At 48.2% G+C, this 18274-nt stretch overlaps 1 protein-coding gene across 1 annotated transcript in view; it reads left to right on the forward strand.

Moving 5' to 3' along the window:
- Positions 1-2164: 2164 nt before the first annotated feature.
- Positions 2165-18274, forward strand: part of RERE (arginine-glutamic acid dipeptide repeats) — a 128184-nt gene continuing 112074 nt past the window's right edge. Inside the window, 1 exon segment of the mRNA XM_038159560.1 lies at positions 2165-2458. The gene's annotated coding sequence lies outside the window, so the exon portion shown is untranslated.

The raw sequence follows: 18274 nt of genomic DNA on the forward strand, positions 1-18274 counted from the left end.
CCACGGAGTGCACTGAGAGGTCTCTGGGCAGCGGTTCCACCCCTGCCCATCCAGGCAGTCTCCACTCAAGGTCTCCTCTTTCCACTCTGTTTTCCTGACCTGTGTGGAAGTAGATTTTGCCTGGTCTTGATGGGCTTTGTGAATGTGTAACTCACATTTCCCCCCCTTTTTCAGATATCCATCTTTCAGAAGGGATACAAAAACAAGTGCTGGTGTAAGTTTATAATGCTGTGGCTAGCAAAGGTGTATTTCATGGCCAGGAAAAGATCTTTTATAGCCCATTTTCGAAAGACAAGATAAAAAGTCCCTATTGCAAAATGGAGCTCGAGGCTGTACTCTGTGCATGTTTTTTATTTTAGTCTCTGAAATGGGGGCAGATCTCCATATCTCCTAGGAAAACCAATTAGTGAAAGTTGAGTTGTCTCTGATGTCGGTGATTGAGTGCTGTGGCTGTTCTGCTCACTCAAGGATCTCCAGAATGCTGTATACAAACAGATGGGACTTGAGATGATTTCTCTGCCATCTCCCACACTGCTGAATTCGGAAGTTGGTTTGTGTTGCATTTGCAAGACCGTGTCTGAGATTCAAGAATAGTCTCCAGTTCTGTGGCTGTGCTCAGACTGCCAGATGCTGCGCTCTGCACTGTTTGGACAACTTTCATCCTAACGGGATACAAAGAAATCCACGCGTTTTAAAATTATTATTATTATTATCTGAGTGCCTTTTCCCAGTATATACTGACTTTAGGGATTTGTGATCCGAGCTGCCTGAGTCACCTGCCCTAGAGGGATAAGGTATTTTTGAACAACAACCATCAAACAGGGTATTTTTCAAGTGATGAAACCTGCCCTGAATTAACTTCCTGCTGGAAAGCTCTTGTGGAAGTCATTAGGAGCCAAGCTGATTTAAATGCACTCTGGAGCAGTGAGTTCCCTTCTACACCTGCCAGCTGTTGGGCCAGGTTTGATGAGGAGATTGAGGAGCGAGGCTGAAGGCACGTGGTGGCTTTGTGCTGACCACACAGGAGGATTGAGTTCCAGCTCTGGCAGCTTTGGGGCTGTCTCTGCTTGGTCACAAAGCGTGTTTTGCACCGGCTCTGGCCAAGGCAGGCTCCAGTTCAGGAGCTGCCGTGCCATGAATATTGCAGGAGTGCAGCTCGCGCTGCACCACCCCTCTTTGTATTGATCACGGCTCGCTGCAATTCGTCAGCTTTTAGGGAGCTATTTCTAGAAAGTACACGATAAATTTCAAACTTAGATCTCTCTCTGCTGAAGGACTCCTGGGCTCTAGGATGAAAATGGTAGAAATGGGCATGGATAAATAGCGGGAAGACACATAACTACAAATAATTAGCAGCCTCTGGAAAGATGAAGTTGGCAGGCAGTACTTGAGGGTGTTGCTCTAATTAACCGGGTCTGTGAACCTTAATGATTATCATTTTTTCCTGTTTTTTTTTTTTTTTTAACTTGGCTTTGTCAAACTAGCTCGGAGGTGGCGTACTCCCATATTTATTTTATAGGTAAAATATTACTGTATGACTAGGAAATGGATTTGCTCGGCAGGGATAAAGTGTATGTTGCCCCAAGGTAATGGATTACACAGATGACTTGTTTTGCATGTTATTCTGCAAGGGAAATAGCAGGGCTTTGCTCTAAAATTAAGGCGGTACTAACAACTGAAAGGTCATGGTTGTGGTGTAGAGGAACAACACAAGACATTGGGAGATGAGTTACGGCTTTGCGTGGAGATGCACAGTCAGATAAACATTCATTCTTTATAAGAAATCCAGTTAAAAGCAGATGAATTTCAGCTCCTAACGAGGGGAAGGAAAGCGTCCTAGGAAAGATTTTGAACAAAATGGCTCACTAATTGAAGGCAGCGCAGGCAGATCCCTATGCAAAGTGTCTGGCCAGGATGGCTCCCTCGCCGTGCCTGATGTGCATTTGTGCATTTGCGCACCCCGAGCCGCGGGCTGCCCTGCCCGGTCCTGCCCGGTTCTGCCCGGTTCTGCCCTGCCCGGTTCTGTTCTGCCCGGCCCGGCCCGGGGGATGCTCTCGCCCCGCGCTCTCGCCGAGCTCGCAGTTCCAGCGCTGCCGCCCATCAATCACGGCGCTCCCGGTTCCGGCGGGAGGCGGAGCGGGGCCGGCCGAGAGCCGGTGCCGAGCCCGCAGCAGCCGCCGGGCCGGGGCCGGGGCCGGGGCCGGTGCGTGGGGCCGGCCGGGGGGCGGCGGGCCCGGGACGCTCCGCTCGGCTCCGGCCGCAGCTGCTCGGCGGCGGAGGGGCCTCCTTTTGTTCAGCAGCCGCGCCTGCCGGCCCCGCTTCCTCCGTGCCTGCCCTTCCCGGAGCCCTCCTCCTCCTCCTCCTCCTGCTGCTCCTGCTCCTCCTGCCGCCGCTCCTCCCGCCGGGCTCCGCCGCCGGAGCGGGGCCGGGCTCGGGCTCGGGCTCGGCCGGAGCCGCGGTGAGTGCCCCCCGACCCCCCGAGCCCCCGAGCCGATGGACTGCGTGACTCGCTGCCTCACAAGTTGTATTCCCAGCAGGAGAATTAAGGCTGCTCTCTGCAAGTTGATTAATTGTTACCTGGCTAACGATAACTGCCTGGATGGAGGAAAGGCTTGGCTTAATTCTCTTTTCCGCTTTGGGTTGCTCCAGTTTTTTGGTTTTTTTCTCTCTTTTTTTTTTTTTTTTTTTCTTTTCAGAAAAAGTTGGATCGACTTGGTAGGTGAGGCGTGGGTGGGTTGCTATTGGCCTGGGGAGTTCAGAGCGCTCTAAAGGCTGCAGGGTTGGTGGTGTGGTTTGTTTTGTTTTGTTTTGGTTTGTTTTTTCTTTTTCCATAACAAATGCTTTACCTCCCTGTTCTAAATATAAACAGTTGGGGTAACCGGACCGCTGTGTTTAATTCTGTTTTTTACAAGCAAATGGGACGAGGAGATAAGGATTGCATTTTCTTTATCCTGGAAGAAAGTACTTTTTCATTACTCTTGGTACAATGGAATGCCTTTGAAGCGCTAATTGGGACAGTGTGTGGTGTAACTCTTTAAACGCTGTTTAACGGTGATTTAAGATAGTGACAGGGGACCTGCTCGGCCACTTTGTTTCCTGAGGAAGAAACCAGCTCTGCTTTGTTTTGCAGCTGGGTTTGAGCTGCTCTGAGTGCATGTGGCTTTGCCCTGCGTGGGGCAGTGTGTGGCTGCCTGGCTCCTGGCAGCCATATGGGGCTGCTTTAATTGCCGGGGAGTGGGAACGGCTTGACAAGGCCACCGAATGCCTTTCCTTGTTGATTTAAACTTGACGTTACTGTTGGGCACGAAGTAGAAGAAAGTGGCGAACAGCAGCGCAGGGAAGCGCGGCTGGAGATGCTCCACGGATCTGTTTCTTCTGGCAGCCCGGGTCGGGGGTTCCAGCCCCACGGACAGCCCTGCTCCGGTGCAGAGCCCTTCCTTCATCTGCCGGCAGTGATTCCAGACAGGAACCCCAGGGCACCGAGCCCGGGGGGTTCCAGCCCCACGGACAGCCCTGCTCCGGTGCAGAGCCCTTCCTTCATCTGCCGGCAGTGATTCCAGACAGAGGAACCCCAGGGCACCGAGCCCGGGGGGTTCCAGCCCCACGGACAGCCCTGCTCCGGTGCAGAGCCCTTCCTTCATCTGCCGGCAGTGATTCCAGGCAGAGGAACCCCAGGGCACCGAGCCCGCAGTTTTTGTTCTTGCAGGCAGTTCTGAATCCCTGTGCCCAGTGGCTACCAGCAGTCTGAGATGCCAGGCAGCAGGCTGAGAGCGGTGCGGGAGCAGCATTTCAAAGCTTCTATTTGTTTTTTTCCAACGCTGTAATTTGGTGGTGTTTAAACTGCTTTATAAAGATCTCTGGGAGCAGTGAAAGGTGGTTTTCGGTCCCCAGCACTCGAGTGCTCATTGTGCTCTGGCAGGCTGGGTGCTTGGCAGGCACTTCTCGAAATGTTATTTGATCTGGCAGCGCGATAGAATTCACTTGGATTACACAATTTTTTTCACCCCCCGGTTGCTGTTTGAAAGTGATGCATCAGCGAGTGTTGTTCGAGAGCGTATTTTAAGACCCAACTGCGTGCATTGGCTTCAAACAGGATTCCAGAGAGAGGCAGCTCAGAATTTGTCTTGTTTTGTGGTTAGGATTTATGAATTGAGGCGAGGGCTGACGTAATCTATCCGACCACTTCCTTTGTGTGTGTTTTAGAGTTGATAGTGCTTTGTTTTGCTTAAAATAGCCAGGGCTGCTTCTTGAATACTTCTCTATCTCCTTTCTGCTGTGGCCTTCAGTGTAAGCAGGCAACTTGTTCAGTTGTGTGTGATTGTGTCCCTTTGAGGAAATGGCTCCTTCCTTTTGTCACCAAGGTTCAGTGAATTGCTTATATGCTAAGTAGATGAGACTTTAATTTTAATTAACATAATGATGCGTACAGCTGTTCTGTCAGAACGCATCGCCTGTCTTTGCAGTTTTACTACAGGTTGTAGAGAATCCCTTGATGTGCCTCTCAGACCTCTTCTGCTGACTTTTGTTTGTGTGAAGGTGACAGAGATGGGGCTTTGTCTCCTCATCAGTGGTTAACAGCTCCCTGCCAGAGAGCCTGGGTTTGATTTTTGTGTGTGGGGAAGGAAATAAGCTGTTTATCACTGACCTAATCCTAAACCTTGTCTGTGGGGTGGAGGGGGTTTATGCTGCCTATTGTTCTGCTTCAGAGCAGGCAGAAGTAACCTCTACATTTCTTACTCTTTACTGGCTCTACAGCTTTATAGAGCTGGCTCTGAGTGTCAGGCCAGTGTGCACATGTTAATTGTTCATTGTTAATTGTTCTGGGGCTTCAGGAGATGTTGGGGGGCTCTGCTGCTATGGTGTGTGTTGGATTGAAAGGCACACGCTGTTTTAAAACAGTGCAGAGCAGCATTTGTAACTTGTTGATGTATGTGGCTGACAGGATATTTCTGAGAGCCAGTGGCTGGTGAAAAAAGCAGCTGTGAAGGTGCAGAAATAGGTGCAGGATGTTGAGGCTGTGCAGTGCTGCCTTGGCCCAGTGGTTTTCAGATGAAGGCTGAAGGAGCATTAGGCTGGGCTCTGACAGAGTTAGGGTTGGGTGTTGTGTCCAAAGTGAGAGCTCAGCTCATGGGACGGGCCAGGAGCAGCAGCATTTGAGATTCTGGGCGCTGGCAGCAGGGATCCTGCAGCCTGTGGTGCTGCAGGCAGTGACTCCTGGGGGAGGCTCACGCCTTGGGACAGGGTCAGCAGGCTGCTCATCACTTCTGTTGGTTTTTGTGAGCTGTAATGTTCTGGCCAAGATGCCCATTCCTGCTTTAAAGAAACTTTTATTTTCACTTGAACCTTAAAGTGCCAGACTCAGTAAATGACACATGGGAGCACTGAGTAGTTCTGTTTTGTGTTTTAAAGGTAAATAAAATGAGAAATGGTTTCTGGACCGCTGTGGTCCTGACCAGCAGGCACCCTGATGCTCTGCTGGGGTGGATCCAGACCGTGGGGAGCCTTACCCGCAGTAATCAGCAGCCCCCAACAGCAGATTAATGTGCAAATCTTCATTAATGTGTGTAAAAGCGTGTCAGGAGGGGCACTGGGGGGCAGGGCTGTGTCAGCAGAGCTGGATAATCCAAACTCGTGTCACCTGGACCTTGCTTGGCCTTGCTCCTTGTTTGGCTGCTCCTCCAGTATTTCAGAACACAGGACAAATTTCTGTTCCTACAGGCTGGAAAAGCCTTTAATGGTGTAAGACTCCCAGATAAATAAAGAGGACCCGTGAAATGCTGCTATCAGAACATCTGCATGAAAAATAATGTCAGGCACCTTGAAATGAATCAGAGGGAAATCTGGTTTATCACACTTGAGCTTTCTTAGCAGAAGTGAAACTCTTTCCAGAAAAGTGGACAAAAATAGTATTTATTCCAGAGTTTGCCTGGGGTAGTGGTTTGAGTTCTGACCTTTGGATACGAAGTGAGAACAAATAGTGTTGAAAAATGTAAATGATTAAAACAAGCTGGCCTTCCCTAGGAAACATTTGTGTCAAGTTTATCCAAGAAAAGGGCTTGGTAATTGGATAAATGTTTTACCAGTGGAATAGATAGTGTTTGATTGTGATGTGTAGATTCTCTCACAATGTTTTTCTGTGTAATTGGTGCATTTGGAATTCAGGCATTTTCTAATGTTAGCAGAAGTACAGAAGAAGGGGAGGCTGTAAATTCAGCATTAACGATGTGGCTGTGCTCTTCTCTGGGGAAGGAATGGCAAATTTTGAAAGGAAACTTGGTTTAATTAGTCTTCTGTGAATGGATATCACTTTCATTTTCATAAGATGACAATACAGTGTGAAATAACAAATCTGGAATGTGTTAGTACTGGGACCTAAAAGTTTAGATACTTGCAGGTTTTTCATTTCTTATTTTTCCCTTTTTTAAAAAATGAGCTGACTGTAAAAAGCTGTGATTAGGTAAACCTTTTACTGAAAGCAACCAATTTTGGTGTAGATAATTGCTGCGTCTGTAACACCAATTTTGTACATGAAATACGTTTTGTTTTAAATGCTGATTTGAATTTTCTTGAGACTAGCAAGGAAAAAATGCCTTGGTTTTGGCAGTGTTTCCTTGGTGAATTTGCTTATTTGTAGAGATCAAAATTACTTGTTTTTTTGAAATAAAACTGAACTTTTGCTAATAGGCAGTAAGTGTTCCAGCAGCATCTGCAGTTCTGCCCTTCCTGTGGGAAGTTCTCTGCATTTCTGTTCCTGCCCACAGCAGGTTTTTGAAGCCAGGCACAAATTGAACCTGGGAACTCGGTTAGCTGTGGGTTTTGCTGTTGGGAAGTTCCCTGGCTTTGCTCAGTGCCTGATGAGCACAGTGCCCCAGTGAGCAGTGAGATCAGTGTGGGAATGACTGAGCCATGATATGAGTCAATACAATTCAAGCACTTAAGGCTGGGGACTTTTTTTCCCTGAGTTTGACATAGTAACAGATCCCTACAGAATTTATTCTTCCAAGCAGTCAAAACACACTGTATTTGCTCCTTTTCCTATTGAAATCTAACAAAGAAGCCAAAAATCAGATTTCCATTTCCTGGTAATAAAGCTATTCCTTTGAGATTAGAGCTGGGAATGGATTTTTTTTTATATATATATATGGCAGTTCCTGCTGAATAATTGGATGTTCTTTGGTGTCTTGTGTGCTGATGTGTGAGAGGATGTGAGACAGAGCTGATTTTCCCTGTGTGCTGAATATCAGACTGCTGGAACTGGCTTCCAACTGGAGCCCCAGCCCGGGCTTGTAGTTAAAACTGGTATTAAAGAGTTAAGAGCAGCCCAGGGTTATCAGGTTGGGCAGCGATTGCCCTTTCCCGGTGCAGTAAAGTGATTATGAGTGTGTATGGAGATGGGGCGCAGGCTGTTTGCAGTTGTGGTGCCTGTCTGTGGCAGGAATGGCATTGTCCCCTTTGTGCTGCTCTGATCTCATGGTTTGCACACTCAGAGCGTGCTCGGCCTGCAGCTGGAAATGCTCAGCAGCATTTCAAAGCCAAGCCATGCCAGCTGTTTGTGGGGGTTTGCAGGTCCTGAGGTGCTGCACCTTGGCTCTGCTCCCTTTGCAGCTCTTCTGGGGTCAGCTGAAGGGATGGAGGAGCTGCAGGGCTTTCACAGCCTCCTCCCTTGGTGTGTCTGTGCTGCTCTGCTCCCTTTGCAGCTCTTCTGGGGTCAGCTGAAGGGATGGAGGAGCTGCAGGGCTTTCACAGCCTCCTCCCTTGGTGTGTCTGTGCTGCTCTGCTCCCTTTGCAGCTCTTCTGGGGTCAGCTGAAGGGATGGAGGAGCTGCAGGGCTTTCACAGCCTCCTCCCTTGGTGTGTCTGTGCTGCTCTGCTCCCTTTGCAGCTCTTCTGGGGTCAGCTGAAGGGATGGGGCAGCTGCAGGGCTTTCACAGCCTCCTCCCTTGGTGTGTCTGTGCTGCTCTGCTCCCTTTGCAGCTCTTCTGGGGTCAGCTGAAGGGATGGAGGAGCTGCAGGGCTTTCACAGCCTCCTCCCTTGGTGTTCCTGTGCTGCCCTGGCATCAGCTAAGGTGGGCTTTGGAAAAGCCAGTCACGATGCTCAGTTTGTAACTCGGGCAGCACGGGACCAGTGCTCCTGTGAAGCTTTTCAGATTAAAATAAAAATTAAGTTTCAGTCTTTAGTGCAAAAAGTAAGACCTGTGGTTTGAATTACCGTAGTTTGTGACTACAGTATTGTGAAAAATAAATATAGTGTGATTTTAAATCAAGCTAGGCCTGATTTACCTGGGGGTTGGGACTTGCACTGGGATTTGGGAGGGTTGGGACCTCGTGTGTCAGGCGTGTCCTCTGTACCTGTGTTTGCCTAGGAAGATGTGCAGCCTCCATGGGTTGGTAAAAGCAGTTCCTGTGGATTTTTGGGGCATGGAGTCAGCAATAAAAATGGGAATGCAGCTGAACATGCCCACGCTGAACTTTAGACTTTGGCTTTTTTTAACAAACCCTGCTGTATAAAGTTCTGTTCTGGCACAAAACTTGATTGAATCCGTGCTTTTGGCTGGGCTCTTCTCTTCTCAGGGCTTGCTGTGGCATCTGGGGTGCCCAAGGTAAATACAAAAATATAACCCTTGTTCTGCTCCCTCGTGGGGGACTCCACGGTGGGTTAGGATTTCAGGAGCGTGCAGAGTTCCTGACAGGGAAATTGTTCAGTGCACATCTCACTTGAAGCGGAGAGAGGTGCTGGGGATGAATTAGAAGTGCTGTGTGTCAGGGTGATGAAATTCTGGGGGCTTTTCCTGCTCTGTGGAAGCCTCAGTGGGATGGATGTGGAGCTGCTGTGGCTCTCGTGGGACAGCCCTTCCTCGGAAGTTCAGATGTTCTACCTGCTCTTATAAAAGCACATCAACAAGTGCTGCAGCCCTGCAGAGATGAGGAGTAAAACAGATAATATAAACTTCCTCGTGGTTATCTTTAAGAGAGGGTTGAAATTTTCCTGCCTCTTCCAGCCTAAACGGTGCTCGTGACAACTTCAGTTTATTTTTGTTTTGAAGGGTAACGTGTGAGGAAGATAGTGGTTGTGTCAGGGGATTTTTTTGTCTAGATTTATATGGGGATTTTTTCTTAGAACTCTTGCTGTGGTTTTTGCTTTGTTTGGGGTTTTTGCTTTGATGTGTTTTTTTTTTTTTTTATGGAGGTTTTGGTTTGGTGGGGTTTTTTTTGTCCCCTCTCCAAAAAGACTGTTATGGGAGGGGTTTTTTAAACTCTGAGCAGCAAGTGTGGAGTTATCCCTGTCTGGGAAGCAGTGGGCAAAGAAATAATGCACACAGCACTAGTGGGAAACAATGAAAAAGCTTCTCACTTGGCTGTTGGGCCGAGAGCTTGAGAAATACCCTTCTAAAAGTTTCTTTTTTTCTTGGTCTTATCCATACCATTCGATACTAAAATGCTCTACATTGCTTCTTATTTCATGTTTAGAATAAAAAACAGTAGATAACTTTGAGAACAGTTTTGAAATGTCACTTCCAGCCAAGTTCATTCTGATGCAAAGGCCAGATCAGCATATGTGAGAAGCAGTCAGCAAGTAATAAATCTGAGCATGGCTGTGTGTGTTATCTCAGGGGAGAGGCTGGAGGACGGCAGGAGAAAACTGCCTAATCCCTCAAGTGCTGGCTGCATTTAATTAGGTCCCAGTTGCTTGGGCAACTGGCACCTTGTGAATTTTCCTGGGTAGTATTTTGAAAGCTGCTCCTAAGTCAGCTCCTGGTGAGGTGAGTGTTTCAGAAAACACTGCTTGGCAGGACTTCCCTCTGCTGCTGCTGCTTCAGCTGCTCCCTGCTCACGTGCAGGAGGAGATGGCAGCTTCACAGGCTGCAGGCTTCAAAGCTGAGCTTTTACAAGGAAAACTTCAGTGCATCAGATCCCTAATAAATCATGTAATTTGTTTTGCTGTCTTTGCTTGCTGAGGGATCACAGGTTTTCATTTGGAAGAACAAGGAGATATGGAAACCCCAGATTGTTGTTGTGGGAATAAAGAAGGTCTTGAAAGGCTTTCCTTGGTCAGAGAGGGATCAAACGCTGCTCTGAACAGTTTATGGTGCTCTGCTCAGTCTGTCTCCTCCACTATAGACTGCAGGTTGCTTTATTAAACATTTAATGTTGTTTCAGACTGTTAGTGGTGTCTAACCTTAAAGCCTCACCTTGAAAATAGAGTCAGGAGTTTGGTATTGCTTCATTTCAGGAAAATAGCCTCCACTTGGAGGGTGTTTTCAGTATGAGACATGGCTCGTGTGATCTTCATTTGCATGTCATGGAATATTAGTGTGTCATTATGAGAGCTGGGAAGGTTTTCCATTTTTTTTTCAGTTTTATTTTGTGTGTGCAAGGCCACAAACCCAAGCTGCTGCCACAGGACCTCTGCCACGTCCTGGTTCTGCTGTGGCGAGTGATGAGGTGTGGTGGTGCCACAGCGTGAGCGAGGCCAGCCCATTTCATGTGTAGTTTACTGCTTATTTACATTGGTTATTCTGTGCTTAGTGGCTTAAGGTCTTACTCTGCAGCCTTGTTCTCAGCAGCTTACAAGATCAGCCCCAAATACAGGGATCCAGCCCCAGCAGCTCCTGCCTGAGCCACACTGGAGCTCAGAGCCTCTGCTGAGAGCCCTGCCAGCAGAAATGACATTAATGTCTGAAGCGTGACCACAGCCAGCAGTTATTTCATGCAGTGTTAAAGTATTTCCTCTCGCTGTAGATTAGGAGCAGATTAATCACTCGGAGCATTTCTTAATATTTTCTTCTCCTCACGGAAGATGGGGCCAGTGGTGAAGCCCCTTTCAGTGGGCTCGTTAGCAGTGGGTAGCTGGGCACTGGTGGGGTTACTCCTCTAGCAGAAGTGTTGCTGTTTGAACATAATTTTATAGAGTTGAAACACCCAATATGTGACAGCTGGCAGCTGGTCCTTCTAAAAAATACTCTTAATACTTTAATATTAAAAAATAGTGCTTAAAATCTACTCAGGAACTCAGTTGGTTGTAGCCCAGGGGCAGTGATGTGGCTGCAAAGAAGGCGAATTTGTCAGTTGTCTTTGAAACCATGTTCTCTTTTTTTAGAAGGAACCTTTCTGACTTCCAGAAAAGCGAGCCAGACTGAAGGGAAAAAGGCTGTGAAAGTCTGTCTGAGAAGCCACTGGGTGGCCCTGGGGCACTGGGAAACCCGTGTTGGTGGGGCTGGGGAGCTGGGCAGCGTGGGGCTTCTTTGGGAGCTTCCCCTCGGGCAGAGGGATGTGTGAGAGACTCCGAGATGCAGTTCTGGGGTGAAAATATGTTGGAAGTCAAAGGCTGGCATTGACAGCTTTGGTTTCTCTCACTTAAGGTCATGCAGGAGCTCATATGATGCCATGAAACACAGACCCTCTTTGCAAATACCTTTTAACACGTGTTGGGAGCCCTTCAGCAGAGCCCGGGGGATAAGGAGCTCTTGTGCAGGACTGCTGCTGACTGACTTCTTTTTCAGCAGCACACCTTTGTCTGGCAGCTTGGTGCTTACTCTTCCTTGCACAGCATAGCGTCTGTTTGCTTTTCAAATCATTTTCCTGCTGCCTCGTGGCAGAAGCTGCTCGTGCAGCCGGAGATTAAAGATCAGGGGTCAGCCTTGCCCCGGCGAGGTTTTACTGCTTTAAATACCGGTATTTATGCGTTTTCTGTGCTGCGAGAAAGGAAGGCAGGTGTAATTGAATCCATCTCGGTTGTTAATGCTCTGAGCTGATGAGGAACAGGCTGCAGCCGGGCTCTAATGTGAGACGGGGCTCAGGCCTGCATTTCACACATGAACGAGCACACTTCATCTCCCGATTACAGCAGCTCTGGGCTGGCCTGGGCTGGGCAGCAGCTCTGGCTCTGCTCTGTCACTAACCAAAAGAAGCTCCTCGCAGAAACGACACCAATGGCTGAAATTAAAGGTGCTTCTCCAGGCAGAAATGTCATCTGTCTGCATGCTCATGCATCAAGTGTTTTAAAACAGTGGACAAGAAAAAATGTCCTCTTAGTATCTCTTGCTCACCCTGCTCAACCTTGTACCATCCTCTGCCCTTGCACTGGGAGCAGATTTCTTTGTTTTCACTGGTAGGGAGTTTTATGGGGCACTTAGGTGGCACAGCTTTAGTTAGTCTTACAGATAGTCTCCAAATCTCAGGATGCTGCTTTCTTTAGAGAGAAATTGCTTTATTTATAGGCATGTTTCCCTGGGAATGTCTGGTCAGGCAGCTCTGGTGGGAGCCCACCCTGCAGTTACTCTTCCCTTTTGAGAAGCTCGGATGCACAACTGTGTCTGCAGTTAAATAAAACAGCTTGTGTGGCTGAAGACCAGAGGTTTTGCCTTTCCTGCTCAAAGGGGTTTTCCAAAAATAACCTGATCTAGTTCTCTTTTGGGTGATTTAAATAACTATGGTTTGAAGCTTTCTGGAGGAGGAAAGGATTGTGAGGGGACAGCTGAGTGTTCAGCCATTTAAAAATGAAACCTCCAGTGGAGAAAAGCTCAGCTAAAAACATGCAGGGAGGGACAGTTTGGTAGATATTTGTAGACATGCTCCAGAGATGGATGCACCAAAATAAAATGAGGAATGGAAACTGGATTTAGTTGGGAGTAGGAGATGAGTTGCACTTGCGAAGCAGCGATGGGCTGGTTCTATAAACACACACAAATGTGGTCAGCATCGTGCAGAATTCATTTCTGTCTTAAAATAAGTGACCTGCAGGCAGCAGAGGGTGAGGTACTGGTGGCTTCAGTAATCAGGCATCCCATAAAACCAGGGCTGTTCTGAGAGGGACGCGTGGCTCTGTTCCATGCAAGGATTCTTTCCTGTTGCCATTAGCTTGGCTGTTATTGTGTGCCAGGGATTTCTCTTGATGCTTTGATTTCTTTGTTGGTATTTCCCAGATCTGAATTTACAGCCCTCTGGAATGGTTTTATTTCACCTATTTTAGTAACAATACTGCAGACTTCTCTTTTTTTTTTTGCCACAGACTTGCCTGTCAGGAAACCCATATGCATGCTTTTTCAGGGTTTACCCTTATTGCTTCTCAAAGTCTGTCTATCTGTTCAAAATAAATTGCCGTGTAGAACAACAAGTTTTTGTTCAACTTTTTCTTTTTTTTCATGTTGTTAAGCAGCCTCATAATGCAGATGTTTTCATGGCTCCAGATGACTTCAGGTTCCCCAGATAATTGTTCTTGTTTTAGCAGCAGCTTCTGCAGGTCCCGTGGGCCTGTTCTCCCCTGACAGGGGAGTTATCCTGCATTTTAGGAGGGAGTTATCCCGCATTATATGGTCACTTTTTAGAGTTCTGGTTTTTAATGGTGTGATGCTGCCCATCCATTTCTGGAGGAGTAGGAGCTGATACGTTCACTCCAAATCTCACAGCCAGCCCTTCAGTCTGCTCTGTGCTCAAAGCTGACTCCTGTAGAATTTCACTCCCAGTCCTCACTGAATTCCTGACCTCTCACAAATAGAAACTTGTTCTGCTTGTCCTCCCTATGCCCATTAGAATAACACAAAGGGAAATGTTACTCTGCTGGCCGGGGTCCTTAAAAATCCTCAGGACTGCCTGTGCTTCCCTGGCAGTTCCCTCCTGAGAGGGTGACTGAAGGCACACCGATATCCTGGCGCTTTTCTCTCATCGGGGCAGGGGTGTTTGTGCCCTGTGAAATCCTGCTTTGCCGCTCTTCCCCGTTCCTCTGAGCCGTGTAGCATCAGGGCTGTGTTGAAGAGAGGCCCTGGGATCTTGTCCGAGCTGTCAGCCTGCTCAGGAGCGTCCCACAGCCCCTGGCTCTCGGGGTGATGCTCTCGGGGTGGCAGCGTGGCTGGGATGTGCAGGGCAGCTGAGCCCTGGCTCAGAAACGGGAGATCTCCTGTTTGCTTTGCTCAGGTCGGGTTGGGTAAATAGCAGGGGGGAAGGAGAGGTCGCTGCCTGTCATGGGAAACACCTGGAGCCCTGTGCCTGCAGCGGCAGTGACCTCCCAGCTCGCAGGGGCTGTGGAGCGGGGCTGCCTCTTCCCCCTGCCCTGGGGACGGTGGGCACAGAGCACAAAGGGAGCAAACACACTTTAATTCATGTTTTGACAGGGCTTCCAGGGGCTGGGGGCTGTAAAAGTATAACTCACAGTGACCAGTGCTGGCCACAGCCCTCCAGGGCTGTGTTTGTGTTAAAAACTCCAAACCCAGGGAAGGAGATAAGGGAGACAGCTGATAAGAGGCACATAAATCACTGGAGGGACTCCTAAGGGCTTTTTAAGACTTTAGCAAATCTTTTTTTCCCAGGAGGGTCCCAGACTTGTCCCCTGAGCATTCCAGAATAGGCAGTGGGACCCCTTCAGCACCCACTGGGCACCAGCAGGATTGGCACAGAGCAGGAAAATGAGCATTTGCACTCACTGGGGCATTAGTGTTACAGGAAGATGCTTTGTGTGTGTGTCTGTGTACTACTGGCAGGGAGAGATCTGCGTTTTGGCTCTGTGTGTGGTGGTTGGATAGAAAAATCTGTAGGTAAACCCAGCAGGATCTGGATTTTCAGAGTTGGGGTGAATGTCTTTAATAAAAATCTCACCCCAACAGTGGAAAACTGTCCAAGAATAGTGGGGGAAAACTCTTGCTGTACTCCCTTTCCCTTTTTTCTTACTTTTTTCCCTTTTCTTTTTCCTGCCCTGCTCTGCTGGTGTCTGAGTTTGCCCTCAGTCTGCTCTGTTGGCTGTGCTGTTGTCAGTGCTGGCAGTGGCAGATGATGAATGGACCCTGGGATTTGGGAATATTCTCAGGGATGTCCCACATGAGCTCTTCATGCACTTGGTCCCTCTGGATATCTGCAGCTCATATTTTCCATGGCGAGCAGGCGATAGGGGAGGAATGTGGGAGAAAGTTGATAACAGATGTTCCCAGTCTCTCCTGAAAGCTGGAGGTTAAAGGTGTGTGCCTGCCCTGCAGCTAATGAGCTTTTCCAGGGTGGGCTGCAGGGTGTGAGGGTCTGAGCTCCTGGATTCCCGGAGTTCAGCTCTGCTTCCATTCTAATTTGCATCATCTTTCACAAATGATCTCAGAGCTTTTCTTAAAGCAGTTCTTAAAACCTTATAAATATATGGGGAAACCTTTATGGGCTGTTTTCTCTGGTTTTTTTTTTTTTTTTTTTGGGTTTTAATCCCTTGCACCTAAACTGAGTTAAAATTCTTCCTTGACATCAAAATTAGAAAAGCTCTGTGGCAGGAGCTCTAGCAGTGGCAGCACACGGTTCCTTTAATCTGAACACAGTGCCTTTTTATCTGGCAATATGGGACTAAAAGTTTCCAGAAGAACGGTCCTGTTGTGTTTATTAAGACTGGTAACACATGACCAAACAAATCTTGTTAAAAGATTTATCTGTCTAGCTTGAATAAGAAAAAGGAGCTCTTCTCCATAGTTTCAGTTGCCCAGCATTCTTAGACGCCTTCCTGTTACAGTCTCGTGGCGTTTCTGGTGGACTTGCTTTCACGTTATCTTTAAAACCTGACTCTTTAATTCTGGCTAAGAGGTTTAAGTACTTAACGTGCAGAGTGGTGCTATATGTGCCTTTTGCTCTGACAGGGGTTTCCAGGTGTCCAGACAAAACAACTCTGTGCAGCAGGTAACTTGTGGGAGTAGCAATATCCTCCTCCCAGGCTGGGGCTGGAGCGTGAGAAGGGTTTTGTGGCTGTAAAAAAAGTTGAAACTTTAATTTGATCTAGATTTAAAATGCTGGAGGGGGTGTGGGGAAATGAACCAGGTGAATATGGGGTAATGGTCAGTTGAAAATAATGATTATGAACTTCTGCATTTGAGATTATTAGATGAAGTGAAAGGTTACATTGTGCCTGCTGGATTTCTCCGAAATCCTGGTGGGAAGTTCTCGTTTCCTCATCACTGGAAACCTGAGCACTTGAACAGGAATATCAGCATTTGAGTACGAAGGCACATTGTCAGGATCTGCATTTTCTGCTCCAAAGCAGAAATGGGAGACCTTACTGAGTTACTCTGCAAACACATTTTTGGCTCGTGTTTGATCTCTAAACAATTCAGGATAAAAAAGACCTTGCAGGTCTGATAGCAGAGTGGGTGGAGATAAAAAAAGTTATCCCTGAGTGCATGTAGTAAACTTATTGAAATGGCCATATCCTGAGTTAGCAAATAACAACAGAAAGGTCTTAGGGTGTGATTGCAGTGAAATTAATGTTTCCCCTCGGGTTTTTCAACTTGCATTGAGCAAATAATGGACGGGGGCTGTTCTCCCTCTCCTTTGTGTGGCACACTCAGCTGTTCCCGTGTGGCTTCCATGGCTTGTTGAGGGATGAATTCCCTGTGATTCCTGCCGGGGCAGTTACTGCCCTGCAGCCCCTGTGCTGCTCCCAGGCTGCCTGGGCTGGGCCAGAGGGACGGGAGCAGCTGCTTTGTGGGGTTTGGTGCACAGAGCCCGAGCAGCTGCCCGGGGAAATGCCCAGACAGCCCAGGGCCAGCGCTTGGCAAGCCCCAGGGCAGGTTTCAGTGCTGCCCTAATCCCAAATGCAGCATCTGTGTGATTGCTGCCCGGGGATGTGTCAGCCCAGGGGGCAGAGGAAGGCTCCCAGTGCTTCTGTGCTTTCTGGTGGGGTGGTTTTGGGTCCCGTGCTCATCCCTAAGTGCACGGGGTGGCACAAGTGCTCAGCCCACTCAGCAGCTGGAGCTGGTGAGTGATGTTGAGTCAGCAGAGCAGTTTGCACAGTGCTCACATTTTGGTAAAGGGTGATCAGGCAGCACGTTGAGTTTGTTTCCTGTTCTGTGGTGGGTGAGCACAGAATGTGTGAGATGTGGATTTTTCCTGGTACAGCTATTCTGAAAGTTATGGAGCTGCTTTATTCTTAGACAAAGTAGTCAGTGCTTCATGGTGGTGTTAGTTTAATCCTGCCAAATCTTTTGAAGTTGAGTATTTGGAGTGAAATCGTCTTGGAAATGTGATATATTTATGTAGGAAAGCAGTGGCTGTGAAAATGATTTTTTATGGGATCCCTGAAATGGGAGCTGGGAGGAAAGTGGCCACTGGAGTGGAAATTTCACAGATGAACAGGCTGAGCAAAGTGTGGCACACACTGCTTCTTGCACAGCCCTCCAGTAAATGAAATAATCTGATCATGGTGTTTGTTTATTCAGTGTTACTCCTCTATGCAGAACTGTGTTGTGCAAAGAAAATAAACCCAGGAAAAAAGATCCCCACAGTAATTTACTAAAAGCACTGCAGGACTTGTGTGGAGTGCTTTTCCCAGCAGGCTCACTGGCTTTGCTGTGCTGTCAGCCTCAGGACGGGCTCCAGTGCTGCAAAGTGCTTCACCTGACATTTACCTTCAAATCAAAGCTTAGCAAGAGCAGCCTGCACTGCAACTGTGGCTTTCTCAGAATTGTTTGCACAGCTCTGGCTCCTTGAGGCTCACACAATACAGGTGGAGCTCAGAGTGTTTCAGATGCAGGTAAAATGAATATGGATGCATTATCTGTCAGTTACTAATCAACTTTTTCATTTGTCCTTAAGACAGGAACTTTAAAATCATTTTGCCTTTAAGTTTAGAGATGTGGGATGGTTGGCACCTTCTTAGCTCTTCATCCTGAGGCTTCAAGGAGAAGCCCTGGAGCTGGCCAGGTTTCAAACTTGCTCCTTCTGTCATTTACTACCATCCTCAATAATGAAATGGTGACTGATGGGGATTTTTTAATTCGGAAACAATTTAAAGAAAAAAAATGGGCATTTTGCAGTTGCCAGTCCAAGGAAGGTGCTTGTGCTGCAGTCGAGCCAGAAGAGGGGTGTGATCCTTCCACTGAAGTGATCTTTGTGTGAGCAGCAATAGGAACCCCCAAGCTTTGCTGCTGGGGAATTCCCTCCCCTCTGGAAATGTAGGAGGCTCCTTCCTGAATCCCTGCAGGCTCTCAGCATCCCTGGCAGGCTCACTGAGGTGTTCTCCCCTGCAGGTCCTTCACATCCCCTGGGAGCTGTCAGAGCTGCTGGGGGCAGAGCCAACAGCATCATTGCCCACCTGCCCTCATTGCCCACCTGCCCTCATTGCCCACCTGCCCTCATTGCCCACCTGCCCGCATTGCCCACCTGCCCGCATTGCCCACCTGCCCGCATTGCCCACCTGCCTGCATTGCCCACCTGCCCGCATTGCCCACCTGCCCGCATTGCCCACCTGCCCTCATTGCCCACCTGCCCGCATTTCCCACCTGCCTGCATTTCCCACCTGCCTGCATTTCCCACCTGCCTGC

Source organism: Motacilla alba, chromosome 21 (genome assembly GCF_015832195.1).
Source record: "Motacilla alba alba isolate MOTALB_02 chromosome 21, Motacilla_alba_V1.0_pri, whole genome shotgun sequence".
Classification (NCBI taxonomy): domain Eukaryota; kingdom Metazoa; phylum Chordata; class Aves; order Passeriformes; family Motacillidae; genus Motacilla; species Motacilla alba.